The sequence below is a fragment of the Cherax quadricarinatus genome, chromosome 37 (assembly GCF_038502225.1).
Source record: "Cherax quadricarinatus isolate ZL_2023a chromosome 37, ASM3850222v1, whole genome shotgun sequence".
In the NCBI taxonomy this organism is placed as follows: domain Eukaryota; kingdom Metazoa; phylum Arthropoda; class Malacostraca; order Decapoda; family Parastacidae; genus Cherax; species Cherax quadricarinatus.
This window is the reverse complement of record NC_091328.1, coordinates 29,094,489-29,112,727: the sequence shown is the minus strand read 5'-3', so window position 1 is coordinate 29,112,727 and position 18,239 is coordinate 29,094,489. Positions and strand designations below refer to the sequence as shown.

Here is an 18,239-nt window from a genome sequence, read left to right as displayed (position 1 = left end):
TGGTTCACCACCACCCTGGTGATTGTCCCCACTGGTGGTTCAACACCAGCCAGGTGATTGTCCCCACTGCTGTCACAACACCACCCAGGTGATTGTCCCCACTGGTGGTTCACCACCACCCAGATGATTGTCCACTGTTGTCACACCACCATTAAAACTAACACAGATGTCATTCAATGATATATTGTGCATCGCTGTAGAGGAAGAATATCAATGATGACAAAATGAATAAATTAGTCAAGAACTTTTAATAAATAAAGTTATCCCTTAATGTCTGCTTTTTGAATTCTCACAATAAGGTGACCAAGTCTATTAGAATGAAAAATCTTTTTTATGCATTCTACACCCTCGCTCCCTTTATTTTTTTCTACTTCTTGAGAAAATCATGTCGACAAAATTTGTGTTTGTCTGAATTATGTTTATAGGTGGCTCTGAAAAGGTGAAGTTATTACTGGACGATTAGTGGGTCTTCCCTCATTAACGATGAGTGTCGTACTGCTCCAATCACTCATTAATGCTCACTTCTCAGAAAATTCTGCGTAACTTCTGGAAATTTTCTATAGACGGTGGGCGAAAACTTCAAACGGTACTGGAGTTGCTCAACATTCTTGGTGTGATTTGCTCTGTACTCGTGTATTAGAGCAGGATCAAGTTCCACATTTTTGTTGACGTCCTTGATGTTTCCAACCTTCCATAGAGCCTCTTGGAAAGCCTAATTTGAGTCCCAATTCGATTAATTTTTATGGGAAGGCAGTTGATGATAAGGAACTACAGAACCTTGATGAAGTTCGTCGACGCCAAGGAATCCAACGCTGGAACACACTCACATCTCTTAGGCTGGCTTTGTCTCCAGGAGTGAGGGTCTCCTTCCCCTTCTGAAGCATCAACATTATCAGGTAGTGCAAAACTTTCTCCATCCATCGTGCTTGATGCATTGTTCCTGGATGCTTGAAACTGTACCAGGGAATCTTCGCTGTAAAGAAGAGGGTTGACAACTCACTCTGACAACTGCACTTCGGTTGATTTATACAAATGATTGCTAAAAGTGTATGGAAATTGGGGCCCCTTCTTTCACACTAGTGATAAACTACTGTACTTTATGCAGATTATTGACAGAATCCTGAATTTGTGGGTACGTGTGAGGCGCGCCAAATAAAAATGACGGTCTCACTGCACGCCACCTCAACCCCAGAGTGCTGTCACAACTAGGATCCATCAGATGAGTACCATGAACCTGAATACAAATAAACTAGCTAATGGGATGCCTGTACTGTCAACCACTGTAGATATCTGCCGGATTATTTTTATTAGTAAGTTGCTTTAAGGGATAAGTCATTTGCCACAGTCAAAGATAAGAGACACGAGGGCTAGCATATATCCAAGACACTTACAGAGCATAACAATGTGCCATTTACATTAAACTTTGCTACCTTACTATTGTCACAGTCAAAGAAAAGATACATTAGGGCTAGCATATGTCCAAGACACTTACAGAGCACAGCAATGTGCTCATTTACATTGAACTTTGCTACTTTACTATAGCAAGAAGAGAAAAAAGCTACCCATTACACTAATCCTGACAAGTTCAGAAATAAAAGCATTTATACAATATAAATGCATTCTAGATGGTTATCAAGCTGTGAAGAGTGAGTCCATCACATATTTGGCCTTCATCATGATATAGTTGATGGTGATGTTTAAGGATGGAGTCTTGAAGCCCAGCACATAAGCAAATGGCCTTATTCTATGCAAAGTTTAGGTATATCACTGGGTAATGACTCCTGAATCATATAGAGTGGCTGACGAGTAGATGCCAAAGTGCTTTAGCACTATATCAAGATCCAGGGCTTCTTTCTGGACTGTTGAGGAGGCCCGTTAGCGTGGTTTTAGTTCAATGGAAAAGTACACAGGATTGAGAACTCCCTTCGCAGATGCTTGAAAAAAAAATGTGTCAGCGATAGTAACATGTGAGCCACGCACCTCAGCCTCTTAATTAATAAAGACTCCTCACATCTACCTGGCCAAGCAAGAAGAAGTTAGCCTGTTTATAAGGGTGGTTAAGGAGGTCACTATATCTGAAGTGTCTACAGAATACTGTATAGAAATCTATATTGTGTAGGACTCACTAAAGCAAATTCTTATCGTGAGGGACCTTGTAATTCAGGATAGCCAGGATATTAGCATTTTTATGTACCACTTACCACTGATCCACTATATGATCCATGAAGGCAACTGATGAACTATCAAAAGTTTATTTGCTATGACATACTATTTTAATTGACATTTTCTAAATATTTGAAAGAGTTATTTGAGACACAAGCGGTGTTCTTCCCTTTTGTCTGAAAGGATTACTAAGTCCTGCAAACATACCTGAGTTCCGAGTAAACCCCTGGATAGCAGAGTGGGTGAGTTTAGGAAATGTGGCTGTTGGATTTTGCATGCTGAAAGGAAAAAAAACCTGATGATACCTATTAAATAAGTCGAGTTTAGAGGCAAGTCTGAATTTACTGACGACTTTCAATATGTCATCGATGTGTTGAAGTGGATAGGCATAAACAATGAAGCTTCACGGCTCATTTGATCTTTGTCATGTGATTTATTTGCAAGGATTAAGCCCAGCGATCTGAACATTCCTTCATCTTTTCATGATCTAAAATAAGTTGATCTGTTGCAATAGTTTTAGCTTCTTAGGATGAATTCTGTAATCCTTGTTTTTACCAGCTTAGATGTGCATAAACCACGCTACAGGCGGGGATGTAACCTGCGACGAGTGAGTCGTAAAACTCCAGACCAACGCGTTAGCCACTGGGCCAGTTGGCTGCAATAACATTCATCCAACTAGGTATATTTATTCACCATAGGAAGGTTAGCATAGGCATCACTGTGACTACAAATGCAAGCTTTCACAGATGAATCTCCCGCCAGCGTGGCTGTGAGGAACTTTAGCTCAATCATGCCAGACAATGACAGTTGTGGATCCTAATAGGTTTTCATATATATCTCTTCTTTCGTAAGGGTGACTTTGGTCATTTGTTGAACTAGGTAATCATCATGGCCATTAATTATAATGTCAAGATCATGCCAGTCTTCCTGAAAGACATGTAGAGGTGTTCTCACTGCGACTAAACATCTCAAAAGTGCTGTAAATAGTGGAATCTTGGATCTTGTTATTGCTATGAGCCACACAGTCAGGGACTGGTCCCAATCTGCAGGACATTGCAGGCAGTAAGTTCACATCATCCTTAAGTTTGATGGAAACGTTTAAGTGCACCCTGTGATTTGGGGTGATTATTAACCGTCGAAAAGACTATCTTATGTCTAAACTGCTCAAGACCTCAAGAAAGAACTTGACTTTAAAATTTGATAATTGCTACTTAGGAAATAAACCTAAGGGTAGCGTTTGATAATAGTGGTGTGCATGATCACTGTCTCTGGATATCTAATAGCCATATCTAATATTGTAAAAGTAAATTGATTACCTGATTTAGCCTTCGTTAGAGGCACCACAGTCGATGATTGGATCATCAAAGGATTTCCCATCTGTGTGTATAGGATACAATGGTGCTAGTTGAATGTGGCATCCAGGCTTATTAATGTAATGTCCCTGTTTACCCACCAACAAGCAGTCACAGAAGGATTAGTGCATTTCTTTACATCTTGTTTCAAAGAGTATACTGTATTTTGCGGCTTATAAGACGCGACTTACAAGACTTTAGTTTCAATGGCCCGTCATCGGACATAACTGGGAGAGCTACAACCCAACCCACACCCCAAACTTACAGCTCTCGTTACTGACCTTCAGATTATAGGACGTAGGGTGGTTTTTGGAGACAGTTTATAGAAAAAATGCGTCTAATAAGCCGCGAAATAAGGTAAATATCCTCATAGAAGAGTTATGGGCAACCCTAAGTAATTGGTGCTGAAGTATTTTTACTGTTGACATTATTAACTTTGCTACAGCATAACCACCCTTAAATCTCCTTACAAACATGAAACTTTTCTCGTAAGTGTACCATTTCTGGGGAGATAGCAAGACGGGAGATCTTTAACTTTGGCTTCAGACAACGCTGAAATTAAGGCACATGTCACGAAAACATCCGCCTGATGCTCTTCCCTGAGCATCAAGCGTAGAAACAGGAGCGTCTGGCTGTTCAGTTACCCAGAAATACGAAGTCTTGGCAGTGGGAGTTTTACACGAAGTTCTGTCCCTGGCCAGATACCAGCAAAAAATATATTGTCCCACCAAGTGCGTAAATCCCCTCCAAGTTAAGGTCATCATTCACACTAGATTTTCCTAAAGACATAGACTGTTACAACTATAGCCAGGAAGGACACCCTTTGAAAGAGATGCATCTTTTATAGGAAATTCGCCTAAAACGTTTACCTTCCTTTAATAATCTTCTGAAGGATGTACCCAGTCACACAAAAAACAGTGAGCTCCGGTATCCCTAAAGGAAATAACAGTCTCACTTGGATCCGACTCTCGTAATGAGACTATTCACGCTCTTAGAAAGGAGCTATCCATTCCTCCACCTCAAGAATGTGTACTACAAGAGGAAAGTTGCTTATGGGTTTCTGATTATTGGATTAGTGGATCTATATTCCCGGACTTACTACTTCCTGCGAATTCTTTCTGGAGCCCACAGGAGCATGGCTAATCTTGTAACAGTATATATATATATATATATATATATATATATATATATATATATATATATATATATATATATATATATATATATATATATATATATATATATTACATGCTCCGAGGTCTCGTAGGTGCGTCGTTCTCACATAGCATCACTCCTAAGAATGCCTGAAGAACTATTATCTCGGTGCCCGTTATCACCAGAGTACTGTTATCACCAGAGTACTGTTATCACCAGAGTACTGTTATCACCAGAGTACTGTTATCACCAGAGTACTGTTATCACCAGAGTACTGTTATCACCAGAGTACTGTTATCACCAGAGTACTGTTATCACCAGAGTACTGTTCGGATGAAAATTAAGATTATCCTATTTCAGATAAATGGCACTTTATTTCAGACATATATACCAGTTTATCCATTTAATATACTGACATTGGAATATGATCTTTAAGAAATACACGAACACAGGGATTAACTACTTAAGGAATTTATCAAACACAATCATACGCACCAAATCAGTAAACAATAGCTATTGATATGTATTATTACAAATATTTTTTACACTTTTCTCTAGTGAAATCCTTACAAGATTAATGTCACCACCGTATTTCGCTGGAAAACAGTAATATGCAATTCCTCGCCATTTTAGCTAGAGAAATCTTCATATGATTTTGAATTCAATACTGTGCGAACAAGTACCACCTAGTGCTCAATCGGCAACTATAAAGCTCTGATCTTATTCTTGAAGGATTTGAAAAATTGCTAATGATCAGCTTCAGAAAAAATAGGTACTTATCACGCTGATTTTTGCACAGGGACGATGATATTATCTCTTCTCAAATCGCACTCTCCCGTAGTCTATTCTACAGCTACGTTCTCTGACACGAGAGCTAAGAAGTCAGATATCCTACGCTAAATCTGGTCTGCTGCTGTTTGCTTCATTGACCTGCTGATTATAAAGAAAATCCTCAGGAGAATGATTGCTACTAACAGGAGAATGGAACCGTAGTGCAGAGTGCAGACTAACACCGTCTTGCTGTGCAGTCAACACACCAGATGGAGAAGTCATAGATCATGGATCAGTTCTTAGCTTGCTGCGGATTAATTCACAAAGCTCTACATTGGTTATATAACTGATATATGATGCCAATAGAAAGAACAATAAAAATATGCCAGCAATGCTGCAGAGATAATTTTGGTAGAGTATACAATGATCATGGAAGTCACCAAAGGTCTGCCTTGCATTAGAGGTATACCCCAACTAGCAGCAAACCATCATAATCAGTGATGCCAGGCAACAATAAGATGCATCTGCACTGCAAGGAAGCGGAAATGTAAAGTAACAAAATCAAGGAAACCAGCAAAGGAGAGAAGCGATAAAGCAAAACAATAAAATTCTTCAAGACACCAAATATCACAAACAAGGATACTTCTCAAAGGACTTATGTCCCGTTTATACCTTCGCGTGAAGTTTGTACTGTCTATATCAAGAGCTTCACATACATGTACAATGCAGTTCAGCCAATACTCTTACAACAGAAAATTTTTGCAGCTGCTACCATCAGTAATCCTTTCACTGATCTGCCAGTTATTCATGAAATCCCAATTCAGCCGTTCCTACCATATATTCTATGTAATATTTGCAGTGCTTTGTGCACTTTTTTTTGCCAATTGCAACCAGTCCATACCACGTTTATGCTCAAAATGTATATACATATTTCTGAAGCTTCATTGCAAACCTGCGTTCTTGTGTATTTCATGGAATAGTGACAAGCAGCAGTTATTGCTACAGTTTATGTATTTTCGTGCATGATTGTTCCAAACCAAATCTTGCCTGGTCAAGGTTGTACAGTAAACTGTCCAGCCTTGTAATTTAGTTCAGGTACAAACCTCCAGGTACTTTGTTTTGAGCCATTTACTCAGTTTTACCCAAAAATATTGCAACTGTACCTTTGCCAAAGGCTACCATTACCTTTTCTCACGATCTCATTATCTTGACAGAATGGCCTATATAAAGTTTTGATGCATTTGCTTTCACTGCATTTAAACTAAATTATTGACGTTGTTTTCTATTTGCATTATTACTTTTGCAAGTGTATCATTTTAGTTTTTTAATTTCCAATCCTTTGCACTAGCAAGCATTTCCTTGGAGCACCCAGTGTACCATCTTATATTCCAAGACTCATGTCTTCAGACCTCAGGGTGTTGTATATTTACTCTCGTCGGAAAACAATAATGAACATCTTTACTTACAGATATTATTCTAAAACACTGTACAAATCTTTCATCAGTCGATGCATGCAGAGGATGATTATATATATATATATATATATATATATATATATATATATATATATATATATATATATATATATATATATATATATATATATATATATATATTATCCGCTCAGTGTAGCAGCCTCTAACTTCACTTTTACTATTACTCTCTGGGCTCTATTTTTAACAAGGTTCATCTGTTCACTTTTCCAGATAATCCTTTTGAACGCATTATATGTGCTATTACATTATTCTATTGTATCCCATGCTGTATCCCTGCATTGTGAAGTGTATTCCAGGCTGTATCTCTGCATTACTACTGTGTATCCCATTTTCCCCAACAATAGCTAGTGTATCCAACTTTGCGTTCCATCAGTACACTGGAAAGTGAAGACAATTGTGAAGGAGGGTAGAGGAGAACATTGTGAAGGAGAGGAGAACATTGTGAAGGAGAGGAGAACATTGTGAAGGAGAACAATGTGAAGGACAGGAGAACATTGTGAAGGAGAGGAGAACATTGTGAAGGAGAGGAGAACATTGTGAAGGAGAACAATGTGAAGGACAGGAGAACATTGTGAAGGAGAGGAGAACATTGTGAAGGAGAGGAGAACATTGTGAAGGAGAGGAGAACATTGTGAAGGAGAGGAGAACATTGTGAAGAAGAGGAGAACATTGTGAAGGAGGAGAACATTGTGAAGGAGAGGAGAACATTGTGGAGGAGAGCATTGTGAAGGAGGAGAACATTGTGAAGGAGAAGAAAACATTGTAAAGGAGAGGAGAACATTGTGAAGGAGAGGAGAACATTGTGAAGGAGAACATTGTGAAGGAGAGGAGAACATTGTGAAGGAGACGAGAGCATTCTGAAGGAGAACATTGTGAAGGAGAGGATAGAACAGTGTGAAGGAGAGAAGAACAGTGTGAAGGAGAGGAGAACATTGTGAAGGAGAGGAGAATATTGTGAAGGAGAGGAGAACATTGTGAAGGAGTGGAGAACATTGTGAAGAAGAGGATAGAACAGTGTGAAGGAGAGAAGAACAGTGTGAAGGAGAGATGATTAGTGTGAAGGAGAGGAGAGAAGAACAGTGTGAAGGAGAGATGATTAGTGTGAAGGAGAGGAGAGAAGAACAGTGTGAAGGAGAGGAGAGAAGAACATTGTGAAGGAGAGGAGAACATTGTGAAGAAGAGGAAAGACCAGTGTGAAGGAGAGAAGAACAGTGTGAAGGAGAGATGAATAGTGTGAAGGAGAGGAGAGAAGAACAGTGTGAAGGAGAGGAGAGAAGAATAGTGTGAAGAAGAGGAGAGAAGAACAGTGTGAAGGAGAGGAGAGAAGAACAGTGTGAAGGAGAGGAGAGAAGAACAGTGTGAAGGAAAGGAGAGAAGAACAGTGTAAAGAAGAGGAGAGAAGAACAGTGTGAAGGAGAAAAGAACAGTGTGAAGGAGAGAAGAACAGTGTGAAGGAGAGGAGAGAAGAACAGTGTGAAGGAGAGGAGAGAAGAACAGTGTGAAGAAGAGGAGAGAAGAACAGTGTGAAGGAGAGGAGAGAAGAACAGTGTGAAGGAGAAAAGAACAGTGTGAAGGAGAGGAAAGAAGAACAGTGTGAAGGAGAGGAGAGAAGAACAGTGTGAAGAAGAGGAGAGAAGAACAGTGTGAAGAAGAGGAGAGAAGAACAGTGTGAAGGAGAGGAGAGAAGAACAGTGAGAGGAAGAAAAGAACAGTGTGAAGGAGAGGAGAGATGAACAGTGTGAAGAAGAGGAGAGAAGAACAGTGTGAAGGAGAGGAGATAAGAACATTGTGAAGGAGAGGAGAGAAGAACATTGTGAAGGAGAGGAGAGAAGAACATTGTGAAGGAGAGGAGAGAAGAACAGTGTGAAGGAGAGGAGAGAAGAACATTGTGAAGGAGAGGAGAGAGGAACATTGTGAAGGAGAGGAGAGAAGAACATTGCGAAGGAGAGGAGAGAAAAACAGTGTGAAGAAGAGGAGAGAAGAACATTGTGAAGGAGAAAAGAACAGTGTGAAGGAGAGGAGAGAAGAACAGTGTGAAGGAGAGGAGAGAAGAACAGTGTGAAGAAGAGGAGAGAAGAACATTGTGAAGGAGAGGAGAGAAGAACAGTGTGAAGGAGAGGAGAGAAGAACATTGTGAAGGAGAGGAGAGAAGAACAGTGTGAAGGAGAGGAGAGAAGAACATTGTGAAGGAGAGGAGAGAAGAACAGTGTGAAGGAGAGGAGAGAAGAACAGTGTGAAGGAGAGGAGAGAAGAATATTGTGAAGAAGAGGAGAGAAGAACATTATAAAGGAGAAAAGAAAAGTGTGAAGGAGAGGAGAGAAGAACATTGTGAAGGAGAAAAGAACAGTGTGAAGGAGAGGAGAGAAGAACAGTGAAGGAGAGGAGAGAAGAACAGTGTGAAGGAGAGGAGAAAAGAACAATGTGAAGGAGAGGAGAGAAGAACAGTGTGAAGGAGAGGAGAGAAGAACAGTGTGAAGAAGAGGAGAGAAGAACAGTGTGAAGGAGAGGAGAAAAGAACAATGTGAAGGAAAGGAGAGAACAGTGTGAAGGAGAGGAGAAAAGAACAGTGTGAAGGAGAGGAGAGAAGAACAGTGTGAAGGAGAGGAGAGAAGAACAGTGTGAAGGAGAGAAGAACAGTGTGAAGGAGAGGAGAGAAGAACAGTGTGAAGGAGAGGAGAGAAGAACAGTGTGAAGGAGAGGAGAGAAGAACAGTGTGAAGGAGAGGAGAAAAGAACAATGTGAAGGAGAGGAGAGAAGAACAGTGTGAAGGAGAGGAGAGAAGAACAGTGTGAAGAAGAGGAGAGAAGAACAGTGTGAAGAAGAGGAGAGAAGAACACTGTGAAGGAGAGGAGAGAACAGTGTGAAGGAGAGGAGAAAAGAACAGTGTGAAGGAGAGGAGAGAAGAACAGTGTGAAGGAGAGGAGAGAAGAACAGTGTGAAGGAGAGAAGAACAGTGTGAAGGAGAGGAAAGAAGAACAGTGTGAAGGAGAGGAGAGAAGAACAGTGTGAAGGAGAGGAGAGAAGAACAGTGTGAAGGAGAGGAGAAAAGAACAATGTGAAGGAGAGGAGAGAAGAACAGTGTGAAGGAGAGGAGAGAAGAACAGTGTGAAGAAGAGGAGAGAAGAACAGTGTGAAGGAGAGGAGAAAAGAACAATGTGAAGGAGAGGAGAGAAGAACAGTGTGAAGGAGAGGAGAAAAGAACAGTGTGAAGGAGAGGAGAGAAGAACAGTGTGAAGGAGAGGAGAGAAGAACAGTGTGAAGGAGAGAAGAACAGTGTGAAGGAGAGGAGAGAAGAACAGTGTGAAGGAGAGGAGAGAAGAACAGTGTGAAGGAGAGGAGAGAAGAACAGTGTGAAGGAGAGGAGAAAAGAACAATGTGAAGGAGAGGAGAGAAGAACAGTGTGAAGGAGAGGAGAGAAGAACAGTGTGAAGAAGAGGAGAGAAGAACAGTGTGAAGGAGAGGAGAAAAGAACAATGTGAAGGAGAGGAGAGAAGAACAGTGTGAAGGAGAGGAGAGAAGAACAGTGTGAAGAAGAGGAGAGAAGAACAGTGTGAAGGAGAGGAGAAAAGAACAATGTGAAGGAGAGGAGAGAAGAACAGTGTGAAGGAGAGGAGAAAAGAACAGTGTGAAGAAGAGAAGAACAGTGTGAAGGAGAGGAGAGAAGAATAGTGTGAAGGAGAGGAGAGAAGAACAGTGTGAAGGAGAGGAGAAAAGAACAGTGTGAAGGAGAGGAGAGAAGAACAGTGTGAAGGAGAGGAGAGAAGAACAGTGTGAAGGAGAGAAGAACAGTGTGAAGGAGAGGAGAGAAGAATAGTGTGAAGGAGAGGAGAGAAGAACAGTGTGAAGGAGAGGAGAGAAGAACAGTGTGAAGGAGAGGAGAGAAGAACAGTGTGAAGGAGAGAAAAACAGTGTGAAGGAGAGGAGAGAAAAAAAGTGTGAAGGAGAGGAGAGAAGAACAGTGTGAAGGAGAGAAGAAAAGAACAATGTGAAGGAGAGGAGAGAAGAACATTGTGAAGGAGAGGAGAAAAGAACATTGTGAAGGAGAGAAGAAAAGAACAATGTGAAGGAGAGAAGAAAAGAACAATGTGAAGGAGAGGAGAGAAGAACATTGTGAAGGAGAGGAGAGAAGAACAGTGTGAAGGAGAGGAGATAAGAACAGTGGTAAGGAGAGGAGAGAAGAACAGTGTGAAGGAGAGGAGAGAAGAACAGTGTGAAGGAGAGGAGAGAAGAACAGTGTGATGGAGAGGAGAGAAGAACATTGCGAAGGAGAGGAGAGAAGAACATAGTGAAGGAGAGGAGAGAAGAACATTGTGAAGGAGAGGAGAGAAGAACAGTGTGAAGGAGAGGAGAGAAGAACGGTGTGAAGGAGAGAAGAAAAGAACAATGTGAAGGAGAGGAGAGAAGAACAGTGTGAAGGAGAGGAGAGATTAACATTGTGAAGGAGAGGAGAGAAGAACAGTGTGAAGGAGAGAAGAAAAGAACAATGTGAAGGAGAGGAGAGAAGAACAGTGAGGTGAGAGAAGAACAGTGTGAAGGAGAGGAGAGAAGAACAGTGTGAAGGAGAGAAGAACAGTGTGAAGGAGAGAAGAACAGTGTGAAGGAGAGAAGAACAGTGTGCGGGAGAAAGGAAGTACAGTGTGAAGAAGAGAAGAACAGTGTGAAGGATAAAAGAGAAGAACAGTGTGAAGAAGAGGAGAGAAGAACAGTGTGAAGGCCAGGAGAAAAGAACAGTGTGAAGGAGAGGAAGGAAGAACAGTGTGAAGGAGAGGAGAGAAGAACAGTGTGAAGGAGAGGAGAGAAGAACAGTGTGAAGGAGAGGAGAGAAGAACAGTGTGAAGAAGAGAAGAACAGTGTGAAGGAGAGAAGAACAGTGTGAAGGAGAGGAGAGATAATTAAAGACGAGTCAGTTTTAATTCATTTTCGTAATGTTTCTTTTACTTTGACTCTCAATAACTATTATAAAAATGCATCGATAACATATTTTTGTGTTCAAGTATAACACTTGTTCTCTGACACGTGTCTAAGACAAGCCGAGTTAGGACATACATCTTCCTGACATACAAAGTCTGGACATACAACATAAACATGTGACTAACAAATTAATAATCGAAATGTAATTTTCTTAGTTAGCATTCACATAAAAAAAATTATTATAATTATTAAAAGTTAATATTATTAATTTTATTATTACCTGGTATCGACAACTTGCGGAAAATATCTATGCATATATAGTGGATAAAATATATCAGTAAATACCTTACTGGTCAGATGTGGTCGGGGACCTTCAGTCTCTCAGGTCTATTGATTACTGAAGGACCGATATCCTGCCAGAGAGGGAAGAGACTTAATTTTAGCTCTGAAAATTTACTGTTTTTCATAATATCTCAACTTTCACTCTTTTGTCCTTCATTCCTTCTTCCGTTTTCATTTACCATCACATATCTTCTTTCATTCTACTTATGTCATTCTCTTATCCTTCTACACTGATTCATCAGTCTTGCTTCCTCTTTCATCCTTCCAGAAAAACCTCTATTTTCTTTCCATCCTACTTCTGCTTACATCATTCCATTCTATCTCTTTATTCTTCTCTCCTACCTTATCTTTCATCCTACATCCTACCTCTAGCAAGGGGCTGACACTCTAAGAATGCCATTTTAGAAAGTCATTAAACATACCAGGATGCTGGAACTGGCGCAGCTAGCCAGCCATAAACAATAAACTTGTCCCCGAGAGACTTTCCTATTAAATACACCAATACGATTCTTAGAAAAGAATATTAAATCAAGTCGAAAATACTGTTGGGGTTTCACCAAGAATCACAGACAGGGAGGAAACATCACTCGGAAGAGTAGAAGAATAAACTGGTATAGCATTATATCAGTGATGTCAGTCTCCTGCACATGTATTTATTAATGTCAACAGTGTAAAAGATGGTGACAGATAAAAGACGGTTCATAGGATTTTTATATATTGTATTTTCCATTTTCATCCCTTCAGTGTGTGTTTATGTTATCAGAGTCAGTGTAGAACCTTTACTTTCCCTTAAACAAAAAAAATTAATGTAATTCAGGTAAGAATAATGGTCAAGTATGAGTTTCGACGTTTCTATAATGTATTAAGTTGCACTATTTAAATGTTCAGTCCCAGTACCAGGTCAGAATGAGAAATATGACCACGAAATGACATGTGCACGACGTAGAAAATACTGCAGCGATTAACTTGGAATGATTCTTAGAGAGGGAAAGAATTTTGAAGAAAGGAAAATGATAAGAAAATTTTCAGACGAGACAAAAGAGGAATGGATTACAAACAGTGAGTCACAAATGGGGAAAAAAATCACATTATTTGATTCAAGAGAAAAATTGACACAGGGGATTTAGAAAGTGAAGCAAAGAAATATATCTGATACATGACGTGACGTCACAGAAGGAAACTGATCATCTGACAGTCAGTAAAACATAAGAGCAATGGAGAAACTGAATGAATCAATAATATTATTACAAAGTGAAGTAATAAACCCATGTGGATTAATCAGGGCAAGAGCAGGTAGAGACGCGATTCTTGGTACTCGAACCATGAAACATTTACGTTAATATCATATCTAGCATTCAAAACTGAAGGGAACTCCATGCAAGTGTTCAAACTTGGATTCAGCAGCGTTAATTAACATTTATCAATGGATAGTTTAGAGGCTGGACCAACAACTGTAGCAAAGCCTGGAAAACCTAAATATTTTCTTACAAACAAGTATTTATATTCACTGCTAACCCACAATGTAAGAACGAAAATGCCGACTATGTTAACGTCTGTTCCGTAAGATTATAACAGTTTATGTTATGGTATTATGTCTGTTATGCTTATTTATAAAATAACGTTAGCGTAGTTATTTTTTTTTTTACTTTTACCCATCCTGTCCCGTGACGCCCCTGCTTCTCATTCCGGGAATGTTGCCTCCCCTGCCGAGTCTTTTGCTTTCATCGGGAGTGATTTTCGTGTACAGGTTTGGTACTAATCTCTCTAGGATTTTCCAATTGTTTATTATCATGTATCTTTCTCGCCTGCATTCCAGTAATTTAGGTGCCTTATCGTACTTATGTGTGCCGTGAATGTTCTCTGTACACTCGTCAGGTCGGCAGTTTCGCCAGCCTTGAAGGGGGCAGTCAGTGTACAACAGTATTCCAGCCTAGAGAGAACAAGCGATTTTAAGAGAATCATCATGGGCTTTGCGTCGCTAGTTTTGAAGTTTCTTATTATCCATCCTATCATTTTTCTGGCAGATGAGGTGAATACAGTGTGGTCTTTGAAGGTAAGATCCTCTGGCATTATCACTCCCAGGTCCTTCACAATATTTTCTTGCTCTATTGTGTGGTTAGAATTTGTTATATGCCTTTATACAGTTTTAATTTTCTCAAGTTTTCCATATCTGAGTAGTTGAAATTTCTCATTATTGAACTTCATATTGCTATCAGTGGCTCATTTAAAGATTTGGTTGATGTCCGCTTGGAGTCTTGTGGTGTCTCGATGGAGAACATTGTCATGGCAATTCGGGTGTCATTCAGTGGAGAGGTCTAAGCTTTGCTCGGACATCTCCAACACATTTGCTCTCAAAGATTTGTTAAGCTGTACCTTGAATTATGGAAAAATCCTGGACTTCACTTTACGAACTCAGAAAAAGCAAATTTGATACTAATTATGCACAAGGTAGATAATAGAGGAAAAATAAACATATTAGGAAAGAGGGAAACTCATTTGCCTGTTAATGACTTACAGATCCTTCAGACTCGGCGAGACTCTGTATAATTGTGGCTGTGCTCCAGGAGGAGGAAAGGTTAAAGTTCCTATTTTAGCCTGAGGCATGATCCAGTGTAATTCTCGTGCAGGTGAGCAGACAGGCAGATGGTCGGCAGATGATAAAGTAAAGCTAATAATAGTATCTATTTAACTTTTTTTTACATGGTTCCCTTCACCATCTTGATAATTGTGCGTAAAGGGTTCGTATTATAGTGTCTGACCAAGAGATACTACGGACAGAGGAGGAGGAGGAGGAAGAAAGTCAAAACGCACAAGTATATTTCTCCCAGTCTCCCTCTCCGTTCTTTTACGATATTCGTAATTACCTACTATTCTTGGTCCTTTGAAACCCTGATAATATAACTTACATGGCGTCGAGTTTAGCTGGATGAAGAGCGATGCGAAATTAGACTCTGGGTTTGCTGGAATTCCCAGCGAGATATTTAATAAGGTTAAAAATATCCTTGAAAGAACATTGGTCCTGGTAGTTGATTGCATCCTCAGTTTCTTAAGCAAAGATTGGAACCTTCGCTTCTCACAGAGGAATTTCGCTAGGATTTTTTTTATTTAATTAATTGGAAGAATATTATTAATATAAGTCACAATACTGTTGTTGGAACAACTCACTACCAACCAACAATTTGTTAACGAAACTTATAGACAATGTTTGGATCTCTCCAGGAACTTCATCAATTCGTGGCATTTTAATGGTCAATAATGGGTTATTTTAAATTGTTCCTCTGGAAATTGTGAGACAAGAGTGAATTCAAACACATTACCTTGTAACTAACAAAAGATGCAATCAAACTTTATCTTAACAATGAAATAATTTATTTTCCGAGCACACCGGCCGTCTCCCACCAAGGTGAGGTGTCCCGAGAAAGGAAAAAAAAGACTTGCACCATGACTCACTCAAACTATCTTGTCAGAAGCGTGCTGGCAATACAGTTCAGATGACCCTCCAAACTGCAATATCCCCATCCCTCCTTCAGAGTGTAGGCACTGTATTTGCCACCTCCAGGACTCCCAGTTTAACAGGTTTCCCTAAATCCCTTCATGAATTAGCTTGCTCACACTCCAACAGCACATCTAGTTACAAAAAACCACTTACCTCTACTCCCATCTTACACACATAGGTCTGGTGAATGTCCAAGCCCCTGGCATACAAAACCTCCTTTATCCCCTCCCTCCAACTTTTCCTAGGATGACCTCCACCCGTCATTATTTACACTACAAATTTATACACCCTCCATGTCATCAAATTTTGCTCCATCCTAATTTTAAGTTCAAATTGCCCCTCTTCAGTCCATCAGCTTGGGTTGAGGGACTGAATACCTCAAGTTCCTTCTTATATTCAATCATTCTTCACCGTATTGGACTGAGGAAACCACTAGTTAGCGAAATGTTTTTACAGTAAAGATACCCAAGTTTTGCACAAGTGTCTGATTTATCAAGTTGTTAGTTTACTGAACAGTTTACCTATATTTTTAGTAGCCTCACACCTAATTCTAATCTCCAAACTTCGAATTCTCTTTATAAAATTTGCATTACACATTGCGATCAGACATGACATTTCCACTGCCTCCAAACTACTCGCTACAACCTCCAAACTACTCGCTACAACCTCCAAACTACTCGCTACAACCTCCAAACTACTCGCTACAACCTCCAAACTACTCGCTACAACCTTCAAAACCCATTCTTCACACCCATATAGGTATGCTGTAATGTATTATACTCTTATATAATCTCCTTTTTGCTTCCATGAAAAACATAGGTGGTGAATTGATACCTCAATTCACCACCTACGTTTTTCCTTCGGCAATTCCATGCTTCACTTCATCTTTGATAGACCCATCCGCTGGCATGTCAACTTATAAATACCTGAACACGCTAATTTTCTCCATACTACTTCCTTCCAATCTTAACTGTCTTTCATTACCTAAATTGTTTGTCACTGTCATCCACTTACTCTTTCCTATGTTCACTTCTCTTCAGAATATCCTAAAAGAACGGTATCATAAGTTAAAAGCAACTGTGAATAATCCTATGTCGTATTAAAAATTTTATCTCTTAATCCACATCTCTGGCAACACTCTAGCAATTGCTTCTTCAACAATCCCTTCCGTAGATTTGTTAAGCAACCATTGTATCATAATATATCTCTAATGTCTACTTTTACTGGAATATAATCTCTCACTCTTCTGCATAGTTAAGTCTCACTGTCTTCATGAGAACTTTTAGCTGCTTTAAGTTACCTACGACCATACCATGGGCGGGATTGAACCCGCAGTCAGAGAGTCTCAAAACTCCAAACCGTCGCGTTAGCCACAAACCTTGGTATGGTTTGTATGCAATCGTGTCATTACGATTTCGTGAGTCATGTTGACGGCAGTGAGGAGACTTGAGCTAGAGTTCGTCACGGCCACGCTAGCTGGAGATTCGTCTGTAAAAACTTGCATTTGTGGTCACAGTGGTGCCTATGCTAACCTTCCTATGGTGTAGAAATATACCTAGTTGGACGAATCTTATTGTGGCTAGCTGGTCCAGTGGCTAACGCGACGGTCTGGAGTTTTGAGACTCTCTGACCGCGGGTTCAATCCAGCCCGTGGTATGGCTTGTTTGCAATCTTGTCATTACGACTTCTTGAGTTACCTACAACCTATTCCATACACCTACAACATCTTCCACATTGTTTCTGTATCCACCCTATCATATGCTTTCCTGAATCCATAAATGCATCGACAATTTCCATTTCTTTATGTCTATATTCTTCATTTATATATTTCAACGTAAACACTTGGTCTACACATCTCTTACTTTCTCTAGAACCTCCCTTTATTTACGTTTTGCCTTTCTCTTAATTCTCTCAATAATAAGCAATAATAACTCTATGCACTTTACCTCATATAATCATCAGGCTTATTCTATAATTTTTTCAGTCTCTTTTCTCCCCTTTTCCTTTACACAAATTTAGTATTCATGCTCTCTGCCAATCCCTAGGTACCTTACTTTATTTCATGCATTTACTGAGCAAATGCAGCAGCCACTCAAAAACTTTATCTCCTCATGCTTTTAACATTTCTTTCTTTTTCCAATCAATCCCAGCTGCTTCTCCTACTTTTATTCTACCCACTGCCTCAAGCACCTCTCACACACTCGCATCTGCCTCTTTGTCTCTCCTGTAAGATATTATACCTCTCTGCCCTGTGCATGAAATAACTGCCTCCCTGTCATCAATATTCAACAGCTTCTCAAAATAGTCCATACATCTTCCCAGTACTTCTCTCTCCCTATCTAATAGCTTCCTGGACTTATTAATTTCTACAAAACACTTTCGTATTTACAGAAAAATTTGCTGCAAAAACCTCTCCCACTCTCTCATTTGCTCTCTACCAAACTCTTAACTACTTTTTCTTTTACTCTAGATATATTCTACTCTCCTTATAACACTTCATTTATGTAAAAAACCCTCGTATGCCAACTCACCACTCTCATTACCTCATCACTT

General features: G+C 39.8%; 1 protein-coding gene across 1 annotated transcript in view; it reads right to left on the bottom strand.

Moving 5' to 3' along the window:
* LOC128704253 (uncharacterized) overlaps positions 1–18,239 on the bottom strand; it is a 475,059-nt gene that overhangs the window by 391,922 nt on the left and 64,898 nt on the right. The window contains exon 2 of the mRNA XM_070091732.1: positions 12,194–12,261. The gene's annotated coding sequence lies outside the window, so the exon portion shown is untranslated. The remainder of the gene's footprint in view (positions 1–12,193; positions 12,262–18,239) is intronic.